Source organism: Triticum dicoccoides, chromosome 2B, assembly GCF_002162155.2.
Source record: "Triticum dicoccoides isolate Atlit2015 ecotype Zavitan chromosome 2B, WEW_v2.0, whole genome shotgun sequence".
Lineage (NCBI taxonomy): Eukaryota > Viridiplantae > Streptophyta > Magnoliopsida > Poales > Poaceae > Triticum > Triticum dicoccoides.
In genome coordinates this window covers 793,714,061-793,725,942 of record NC_041383.1, presented here as the reverse complement: position 1 = coordinate 793,725,942, position 11,882 = coordinate 793,714,061, and positions in this window count along the sequence as shown.

Sequence of the window (11,882 nt, the reverse complement as noted above, 5' to 3'; positions counted from 1 at the left end):
GGGTCGGGAGGCGCCGGGAGTGAGGGAGAAGGTGGGGGCGGGGCGAGCCAGGATCGGGGGAGGAGATGGGGGCGGCCGACGCCGGGAGCCGGGGAGGAGGTCGGGGGCTGGCGGCGAAGGGATCTGGAGGGCCGACTCGCTCGCGCGTGCGTGTCGTGTGAGGTGGGACGAGGTATCGAAAAAACCATGAGAGGTGGGATGAAAAAAAACCTGGGAGGTGGGAGTTGTCCCTGGTTGGAGGTGGGAGTTGTCCCTGGTTAACCTACGAAATTTCATAGATTTTTTTAGGACGAAAAAAAACCAGCAGAGGTGGGACGAAAATTGACCGGCGGAGACTACCAACTGCTCCATCAGGAGTAGAGATGAAGAGGTACAAACTTTACGTAAACTTCCCAAAAATTAAAGGGATAATTAGATTTATGCCCTAGTGGTGTCCCACTCGGCGGTTTTAGCCCTAATTTCCATAAAATATCGGTTATGTTCAAGTCGCTTCGCTCCTCTTATGCTTTTGCCTTTGACCATTTGATCGTCAGTATGAAAAGTTCATAACTAATTCATACTAAATCAGAAAAATACAAATAAGATATCAAAATATTCGAAGAAACATCACCTATATATCAGTGCTATTTGCATTGATGAAAAAAGTATAGAAAAGTGCTCATCCGAGTTTTTGCTCTTAAGATACCACCATGAATGGTAAAATGTAAAAAAAAAATCAAAAAAACAAAAAAAATGGTGGCAAAATAAAACAAATATTTTAAGTACTTGCCAAGTTTCATTAGGGAACAACATTTGTGGAAGTCGTGGCGAAAAAAAACTATTTTGGAGTGTTGATTGTTTTTTGCCATGGCATCCACGAATGTCATTCTTTGCCACCATTTTTTTTTAATTTTTTGAATCTGTTTAGATTTTACTATTCATGGTGGTGCCATAAGAGCTATGTGTCACGTATCGCACACGCAACTATATCCTGAAACGTGTTTGATCTCTCTCCGGTCGCAAACGTTTCGTATCATTTTTGACGGTTTTTTACACCATCATTTGCGATTAATGCATCACACACAGTTTGGTCGAAGGGTCTTTGGTTGTACTGTCGCGTTTGGACCATCCTGCAGTAGTGCGTGGTTCCTCGGGCGAATGCAAATTTTACAGGTGGAAAATCGTCATTGGTCCAGGTTGTTAACGAGTTATTGGATCCAAACACGGAACCCGATATCTTAACGGCGGCCCATTACGGTGGAAGCCAGGTGTCGGTTACCCATGACGAAAATAATTCCATGACGCGTTATTTATCGTCATGGAAGTGGGCCCTTCCGTGATGATAATTTGAGTATTGTCATTGAACACTTTTACGACAGCACATGTATGACTATCTTGATTTTGTCATAAAATCGTCATAGATGTACATGCATGACAGAAAAGTGACCTACTGTGACGAAGACGTATCATCACGAAAGTATTTTTTGTTGTGGTGTAAAGTGCATGATGACCTACCTTGAGATCGTATGAAGGAATGAACTTAACTTCTACATCCAAAACCTCTCGACTTGTATAGGCACCAGGGGTATCTAGGGTTACAATCATGTCAGCTACATTAAGGGATAAACATGCCGATCTTTTGAATATGTATTGAAGTGTACGCCAAGTCTTCTGAGGATTCCATGTTGAGTACGCCGAGGGTTAGGGAAACTATGGCCTAATCTTCCGTGCTCGGCGTCTCCTTGGCCCGGCCCAGGAATGGAAGGACGATGTGGTGAGCACTGCTACCTCTTGAGCTTGCATTGGTTTCCCTTGAAGAGGAAAGGATGATGCAGCAAAGTAGCGTAACTATTTCCCTCAATTTTGAGAACCAAGGTATCAATATAGTAGGAGTCAACGCACAAGTCATTGAATACCTGCACAAAAAATCAACAACTTGCACCCAACGCGATAAAGGGATTGTCAATCCCTTCACGGTCACTTGCGAAAGTGAGATCTGATAGAGATAGATAAACGGTAATGTAAATATTTTTGGTATTTTTGGTTTATAGATCGGAAAGTAAAAGATTGCAAAATAGTACTCCCTCCGTCCCATAATGTAAGACGCTTTTGGACACTACGTCTTACATTTTGAGACGGAGGGAGTAGATCGGAAACTAGCAAGATGTAAACGAGATTCAATATTATGGAAAACTGACCCGGGGGCCATAGGTTTCACTAGTGGCTTCTCTCAAGATAGCAAATATTAGGGTGGGTGAACAAATTACTGCGAGCACTTGTTAGAAAAGTGCATAGTTATGATGACATCTAAGACAATGATCATGAACATAGGCATCACGTCCGTGTCAAGTAGACCCACTCCTGCCTCCATCTACTACTATTACTCCAGACATCGACCGCTATCCAACATGCATCTAGAGTATTAAGTTCATAAAGAATGGAGTAACGCATTAAGAAACATGACATGATGTAGAGGAATTAACTCAAGCAATATGATGAAACCCCCATCTTTTTATCCTTGATGGCAACAATACAATACGTGCCTTGCTGCCCCTACTGTCACTGGGAAAGGACACCGCAAGATTGAACCCAAAGCTAAGCACCTCTCTCATTGTAAGAAAGATCAATCTAGTAGGCCAAACTAAACCGATAATTCAAAGAGACTTGCAAAGATATCAAATCATGCATATAATAATTCAGAGAAGAACCAAATAATATTCATAGATAATCTTGATCATAAACCCGCAATTCATCGGATCTCGGCAAACACATGGCAAAAAAATATTACATCGAATATTTCTCCAAGAACATCGAGGAGAACATGGTATTGAGAATCAAAGAGAGAGAAGAAGCCATCTAGCTAATAACTATGGACCCGTAGGTCTGTGGTAAACTACTCACGCTTCATCGAAGAGGTAATGGTGTTGATGTAGAAGCCCTCCGTGATCGAATCCCCCTCCGGCAGGACGCCGGAAAAGGTCCCTAGATGGGATCTCACGGGTACAGAAGTTTGCGGCGGTAGAAAAGTTGTTTCGTGGCTCTCCTGGATGTTTTCAGGGTATAAGAGTATATATAGGCGAAGGAACTAGGTCAGGGGAGCTACGAGGGGCCCACGAGGGTGGGTGGGCGCCCTCCTGCCTCGTGGCTTCCTTGTTGCATCTACGACTTCATCTCCAAGTCTTCTGGTTTGCTTTCGGTCCAAGAAAGATCATCGCGAAAGGTTTCATTCCGTTTGGACTCCTTTGGTATTCCTTTTTTGCGAAACTCTAAAATAGGCACACAAAAAAATAGAAACTGGCACTGGGCCCTCGGTTAATAGGTTAGTCCGAAAAATAATATAAAATAGCATATAAATGCCTATTAAACATCCAAAACAGATAATATAATAGCATGGCACAATTAAAAATTATAGATACGTTGGAGACGTATCAAGCATCCCCAAGCTTAATTCCTGCTCGTCCTTGAGTAGGTAAATGATAAAAACAATTTTTTTTGATGTGGAATGCTACCTAACATATTTATCCATGTAATTTTCTTTATTGTGGCATGAATGTTCAGATCCGCAAGATTCGAAACAAAAGTTTAATATTGACATAAAAAATAATAATACTTCAAGCATACTAACAAGGCAATTATGTCTTCTCAAAATAACATGGCAAAAGAAGGCTTATCCCTACAAAGTCATATAGTTTGGCTATGCTCCATCTCTGTCACACAAAATACTCAAATCATGCACACCCCCGATGACAAGCCAAGAAATTGTTTCATACTTTGATGTTCTCAAACATTTTTAACTTTCACGCAATATATGAGCGTGAGCCATGGACATAACACTATGGGTGGAATAGAATGGTGGTTGTGGAGAAGACAAAAAGAGGGAGACGGTCTTGCAAATAGAAATTTTAATTTTTCAGACATCTTAATTTGTCCACCGGCTTCGGATGCCCTTCTCGAAGATTTTGTAGTGAGGCTCAAGAAGATGGTGGAGGACAACATGTACACCACCCCTGCGAGCCTGGCAATATAGAAGCTCACTTGCAAGATGGTCATAGGATTCCTCTAGCATGATCAAAATGTTGAAGTGATCGACGATCACAGGGGTTTCAGCGCGACATGACAACTCCAAAATTGGGAAGACAAAGATGGCAAGAAGCCAAGAACAAGGAATTAACAATGGGTTCATGGAAGCTTACAAGGATAGGGTAGGCAGTCCGCACAGCAGCTCGAGCAAGCTACTGCTGCCGCCGCCCTACCTGCATAGTCCGCACTTGACAGGGCGCAAGGGCATGCATGCATCCACCATCATTCGCATTGCATGCTAAGTCTTGAGCTTGCGTTGGTTTTCCTCGAAGAGGAGAGGGTGATGCATCAAAGTGTAGCATAAGTATTTCCCTCAGTTTTGAGAACCAAGGTATCAATCCAGTAGGAGGCTCCTCAAAAGTCCCACGCACCTACACAAACAAACTGAGAACTCGCAACCAACGCAATAAAGGGGTTGTCAATCCCTTCACGGCCACTTGCAAAAGTGAGATCTAATAAGGATAGTATGATAAGATAAATATATTTTTGGTATTTTTGATATAGATGCAAATAAAATAGATGGAAAGCAAATATGATAAGAGATAGACCCGGGGGCCATAGGTTTCACTAGAGGCTTCTCTCAAGATAGCATAAATATTACGGTGAGTGAACAAATTACTGTCGAGCAATTGATAGAAAAGCGCATAGTTATGAGATTATCTAGGCATGATCATGTATATAGGCATCACGTCCATAACAAGTAGACCGACTCCTGCCTGCATCTACTACTATTACTCCACACATCGACCGCTATCCAGCATGCATCTAGAGTATTAAGTTCATAAGAACAGAGTAACGCATTAAGCAAGAAGACATGATGTAGAGGGATAAACACATGCAATATGAAATAAACCCCATCTTGTTATCCTCGATGGCAACAATACAATACGTGTCTTGCAACCCTTTCTGTCAGTGGGTAAGAACACCGCAAGATTGAACCCAAAGCTAAGCACTTCTCCCATGGCAAGAAAGATCAATCTAGTAGGCCAAACCAAACTGATAATTCGAAGAGACTTGCAAAGATAACTCAATCATACATAAAAGAATTCAGAGAAGATTCAAATATTATTCATAGATAAACTTTATCATAAACCCATAATTCATCGGATCTCGACAAACACACCACAAAAAGAGATTACATCGAATAGATCTCCACAAGAGAGGGGGAGAACATTGTATTGAGATCGAAAAAGAGAGAAGAAGCCATCTAGCTAATAACTATGGACCCGTAGGTCTATGGTAAACTACTCACAACTCATCGGAGGGGCAAGGATGTTGATGTAGAGGCCCTCCGTGGTTGCTTCCCCCTCCGGCAGAGTACCGGCAAGGGCTCGAAGATGGGATCTCGCGGATACAGAAGGTTATGGCGGTGGAAATTGTGTTTCGTGGTGCTCCTGGATGTTTTCGGGGTACGTAGGTATATATAGGAGGAAGAAGTACGTAGGTGGCCGCCCAAGGGGCCCACGAGACAGGGGGCGCGCCCTATAGGGGGGGTGCGCCCTCCTATCTCGTGGGGCCCTCAGAGGTTTCTTGAGTTGCACTCCAAGCTCTCCGGATCAGATTTGTTCCAAAAATAACGCTCCCAAAGGTTTCATTCCGTTTGGACTCCGTTTCATATTCCTTTTCTTCGAAATACTGAAATAGGCAAAAAAATAGCAATATGGGCTGGGCCTCCGGTTAGTAGGTTAGTCCCAAAAATGATATAACTGTGTAAAATAAAGCCCATAAACATCCAAAAGGGGTAATATAATAGCATGGAACAATCAAAAATTATAGATACGTTGGAGACGTATCGATGCACACCACGCGCATGCCTCCTCCTGAGAATCTTCTCACCTCCTTGTCAAGTGCATCTCAGAATTCATCAAGGCATTGAAGACAAATCAAGAGACACTACTGGAATTTTTGTATACGCCGAGTGTCGACGTCTTTGCTGAGAGCGAAAACACGGGCACTAGGCAAAGTAAAGAACGCTGAGAGCAGCACTCGGCAAAGGAAGTAAATCAGCAAACACATGATAATGCTGACAGTATTACTCGACAAACAGGCTACACTCGGCAAAGGCACTATTTTCCAAGGGCCATCTGGTCACACTCGGCAAAGTTTTGCCACATGGCACATTCAGCGGTGACTAACGGCACGGTCACGATTGCAACTCTTTGCCGAGAGTGGCTCCCGGCAAAGATTTAGTCCCACCTAGCCTACCAACTAGCAAAAAGACATGTTTAAATAGTTCAATAGTCCAACCGCTTTGAGCTTCGGTCTTCATTAGTAAGAGTCCGTACGGTCACTATGAATCTTGACGTTCCGGAATTGGAAGATTCATAGTGGTTGTCACGTATTCTAAAAATGGATGCCGACGTTTTTCAAATTTATGATCTATACCGTTACCGAGAGGAGCTATCGAGAGTGGCTCTAGGTAATGATAAGGCTAGCATCAAAGTTTAGTCCCACCTCGCCTAGAGACAAGCAACAAAACCTGTTTGAATAGTGGGATAGTCCAGATGCAGTAAGCTTCGGTATACACTACACTCTTGTTAAGGAGATGGACTATCACTTCGAATGTTCACCTCTCTCGAGCAGAGAACATTCAATGTGATAGGCCATCTTCTTAATTGTGGATGCCGGCATTTTTTTATTAATGGTGTCATCACAGGGCCCTGAGCTTGTAAACCACACTGTCTCCAAGCTAGTATCGAGAGGGAACGTGTCCGGTTTGTGCAGGAAGTGTTGGTCCTATTTCTCTGTTGGCCTCAAAACTTCTCGTGCTCTAAGAGGGGGCAACTGCATGGCACATGCTATGGCCTCACATTTTTCGGAGACGCATGCAATATTCGAGAAATTTATTACTTTGGTAGGGTTTCATCGCCAGGAATTGCAGATCAGCAAGGCGGCACATGAAATCATGCCCGGTAGCGGCATGGGAAATCATTTGTGATGTCCTTGTGGCATGCCTAGTCCTTGCACAGACGAGGGAGGGGCGTGCCGTGCCACCGGGTTACCAAAAGTACCTCAGTGTCATTCCTGATGCAACTGTTGAATCTGAAAATCGTACTATGGTAGGATTGCTCGGGATCTGGCACGGTGTCATCCTAGGGCCTCTGTAGGGTGTCATAAAATTTTGGACGTGTTTTGAGTAAGCCTCCCCTGAGGCTGCTTGTAAACCGCACCGTCGTCGAGCTAGTATCTGGGTATCGAGAGGGAACGTGTCCGGTTTGTGCAGGAAGTGTTGGTCCTATTTGCCGTTGGCCTCAAAACTTCTCGTGCTCTAAGAGGGGGCAACCGCATGGCACGTGCCATGGCCTCGCATTTTTCGGGGACGCGTGCAATATTCAACAAATTTATTGCTCTGCTAGGGTTTCATCGCTGGTAATTGCAGATCAGCAAGGCGGCAGATGAAATCGTGCCCGGTAGCGGCATGGGAAATCATTTGTGATGTCCTTGTGGCATGCCTAGGCCTTGCACAAACGAGGGAGAGGCATGCCTAGGCCTTGCACAAATGAGGGAGGGGCATGCCCTGTCACCGGGTTACCGAAAGTACCTAGCTCGGTGTCATTGCTGATGCAACCGTTGAAATCCTCGGAAAATAATACGATGGTAGGATTGCTCGGGATCTGGCATAGTGTCATCCCAGGGCCTCTGTACGGTGTGGTAAAAGTTTGGACGTGTTTCGAGTAAGCCTCCCCTGAGGCCGCTTGTAAACCGCACCGTCTCCGAGCTAGTATATGTGTATCGAGAGGGAACATGTCCAGTTTGTGCAGGAAGTGTTGGTCCTGTTTCTCCGTTAGCCTCAAAACTTCACGTGCTCTAAGAGGGGGCAACCGCATGGCACGTGCCATGGCCTCGCATTTTTCTGGGACGCGTGCAATATTCAAGAAATTTATTGTTCTGCTAGGGTTTCATCATCGAGAATTGCATATCAGCAAGGCGACACATGAAATCATGCCCGGTAGCAGCATGGGATATCATTTGTGATGTCCTTGTGGCATTCATATGCCTTGCACAGACGAGGGAGGGGCATGCCCTGCCACCGGGTTACCGGAAGTACCTCGGTGTCATTCCTGATGCAACCGTTGAAATCCTCAAAAAATCATACGATGGTAGGATTGCTCGGGATCTGGCACGGTGTCATCACAGGGCCTCTATAGGGTGTGGTAAAAGTTTGGACGCGTTTCAAGTAAGCCTCCCTTAAGGCCTCTTGTAAACCGCACGGTCTCCAAGCTAGTATCTGGGTATCGAGAGGGAACGGTCCAATTTGTGCAGGAAGTGTTGGTCTTGTTGCTCCGTTGGCCTCAAAACTTCTCGTGCTCTAAGAGGGGGTAACCGCATGGCACGTGCCACGGCCTCACATATTTCAGGGATGAGCGCAATATTCGAGAAATTTATTGCTCTTCTAGGGTTTCGTTGCCGGGAATTACAGATCAGCAAGGCGGCACATGAAATCATGCCAGGTAGTGGCATGTGGAATCATTTGTGATGTCCATGTGGCATGCCTACACCTTGAGTGGATGAGGGAGGAGTGTCATTTCCGATTGTCGCTCTCGGTATGTTTGCCATTTCCGAGTGAGCTTCATCCTTTGCCGAGCGTTTCTCTCGAAAAAGGTATAAAACCTAGATCTAGGTCTCGTACCTTTACCGAGAGCGCACCGACATACGCTCAGTAAAGATCGGCGAACACTTACCCCCCGCGTGGTCTCTTCTCTCTCTCTCTCTTTCTCACTGCCCCCCCCCCGCCCCGGCCGGTGCCTTCTGCACCGACGCCCCCCGACCCCACCGGCGCCCTCCCCACCAACGACCTGATAATCCCCAAGTGCAGGGAATCATCGTAGCAATTTCCAAAGGTGGAAGTGATAAGTATGGAGTGTCGAACCCACAAGGAGCTAAAGGTAAGATCAATATTCTCTCAAGTCCTATCTGCCACTGATACGACTCTACGTATACTGAACGTTTGCTTCCAACTAGATACGAGAAATAAAACTACGTTGTGGGTATGAAGAGGATAACTTTGCATGATATTGGAGAGCTAAAATATAAAAGTAGGTGCTGTTATCATAAAGTTAGAATATATTACTAAATATTATAAATAGGGAGTGTGGAATAATGATGGATCCGTGTGCAGAATTATCCTAGACAATTGTTAACAAGACCGGTAGTTGTCATTGCAATTTCATATGAGGGAGAGGCATAAGCTAACATACTTTCTCTTCTTGGATCATATGCACTTATGATTGGCACTCTAGCAAGCATCTGCAACTACTAAAGATCATTAAGGTAAAACCCAACCATAGCATTAAAGCATCAAGTCCCCTTTATCCCATATGCCACAACCCCCTTACTCGGGTTTATGCTTCTATCACTCAAGCAACCCACTATAAGCGAATCATGAACGTATTGCAACACCCTACAACGGGAATCCCTCACGCTTGCGTGACACGGAGGGCACAATAGGACAGCACCAAAATAAAATATACAACTCGTACCAATCTAGATCATCAACCAACCTGAAGACAAAAGATATCTGCTCAAAACATCATAGGATGGCAACACATCATTGGATCATAATATGTGGCATAAAGCACCATGTTCAAGTAGGGATTACAGCGGGGTGCGGGAGAGTGGACCGCGTAAAAGAGATGAGGATGGTGATGATGATGGTGATGTTGATGAAGATGATCACCGCGGCGATGATTCCCCTCCCGATGGCACTCCGGCGCCACCGAGAGAGAGGAGGAGAGGTTCTCCCCCTTGTGCTTCCTCCTCCATGGCCTCCCCCCTGTATGGGGAGAGGTTCTCCCTCTAGTCCTTGGCCTTCATGGCGATGATGGCCCCTCTGGGATCCTCCTCCATGGCCTCCGGTGATGATGGCCCCCTCCGTCAGGGTGACAGAGAGGGCCTAGATTGATCTCTCGTGGCTACAGAGGCTTGTGGCGGCGGAACTTCCGATCTCGGTTATTTCCCGAAGGTTTCTGTATTTATAGGAGGAGTTGGCGTTGATTTCACGTCAGGGGGCCCTCGGGGAGTCCACGAGGCAGGGGGAGCGCTTCCCACCCTCGTGGGGCCCACGGGACTCCCCTCCGGTAGATTTTTGTTCCAGTATTTTTCATATTTTCTAGAAATCTCTCTTCATTCAATATTCTTTCATGAATTGTTCAAGTGACCAATTCTGCATTTGCTAACTTTCAATGAGTTTACTACCTATACTTATTATGTGTGAAGTCATTACTCCCCAGGTTATAAGCATATGAAACTTATATAAATTCAGATTTATGATATTAAATTCATTCAACCATTTACTCATAGGATATACGTGAAGCACATGAGCAAATGACAAACTACTCCAAAAGATATAAGTGAAGAACACTGAGTAGTCAAATAATTAACTAGCCATGGGAGGATTCTTTTTTATTCAAGATTTCAGATCCAATGATTTTATTCAAACAGCAAGTAAAATTTAAAATACACTCCAAGCAAAACACATATCATGTGATGAATAAAAATATAGCTCCGAGTAAGGTATACCGATAGTTTTGAAGACGAAAGAGGGGATGCCTTTTGGGGCATCCCCAAGTTTAGGCACTTGAGTCTTCCTTGAATATTACCTTGGGGTGCTTTGGGAATCCCCAAGCTTAGGGTCTTTCCACTCCTTATTCTCCTCATATCGATATCTCACCCAAAGCTTGAAAACTTCACTCACATAAAACTTAATGGAACTTCGTGAGATAGGTTAGTATGATAAAGAGTAAACCATTCACTTTGGTACTGTCAAAGACAAGTTTCATAACTGTTCTCACACAATGCCTACTGTACCATATCATTTATACAATTTATATTGATAAATATAAGTCATAGAAACTAGAAAACAAGCAAACTATGCAATGAAAATAGAATCTGTCAGAAACAGAACAGTCTGTAATGATCTGAACAGCAACCATACTTATGCTACTCTAAAAATTATGAAATAAGTTGGTGGACGTGAGGAATTTGTCTATTAATCATATTAAAAAAGAATCAACCTAAAAGCACTCTCCACTAAAAATGGCATCTATTCTTGTGAGCGCAAAGTTTCTGTTTTTTACAGCAAGATTGCAAAGACTTCACCCATGTCTTCCCAAAGGTTTTACTTGGCACTTTATTGAAACAAAAAGCTATAAAACATGATTACTACAGTAGATTAATCATGTAAACACACATAAATAGTAAGTGTAAATATTGGGTTGTCTCCCAACAAGCTCTTTTCTTTAATGCCTTTTAGCTAGGCATGATGATTTCAATGATACTCACATAAAAGAAAAGAATTGAAACATAAAGAGAGCATCATGAAGAATATGACTAGAACAATTGAATCTAACCCACTTCCTATGCCTAGGGATTTTGTGAACACATAATTTATAGGAACAAGAATCAACTAGCATAGGAAGGCAAAACAAGTATAACTTCAAAACTTTAAGCACATAGAGAGGAAACTTGATATTATCGCAACTCCTACAAGCATATATTCCTCCCTCATAATAATTTTCAGTAGCATCATGAGTGAATTCAACAATATAACCATCACATAAAGCATTCTTTTCATGATCTATAAGCATAGAAATTTTACTACTCTCCACATAAGCAAAACTCTTCTCATTCGGAATACTGGGATCACCAATTCCTAAAGTTGACACTCTTCCAAACCTGCTTTAGACGATAGTATTATTCATACTCCAAAAGATATAAGTGAAGTTCATGGAGAATTCTACAATTAATATATACTAACCAATATCCAAGCTCAAAATATATAAGTGAAGCACACGAAGCATTCTATAAAACCATACTCAAATGAT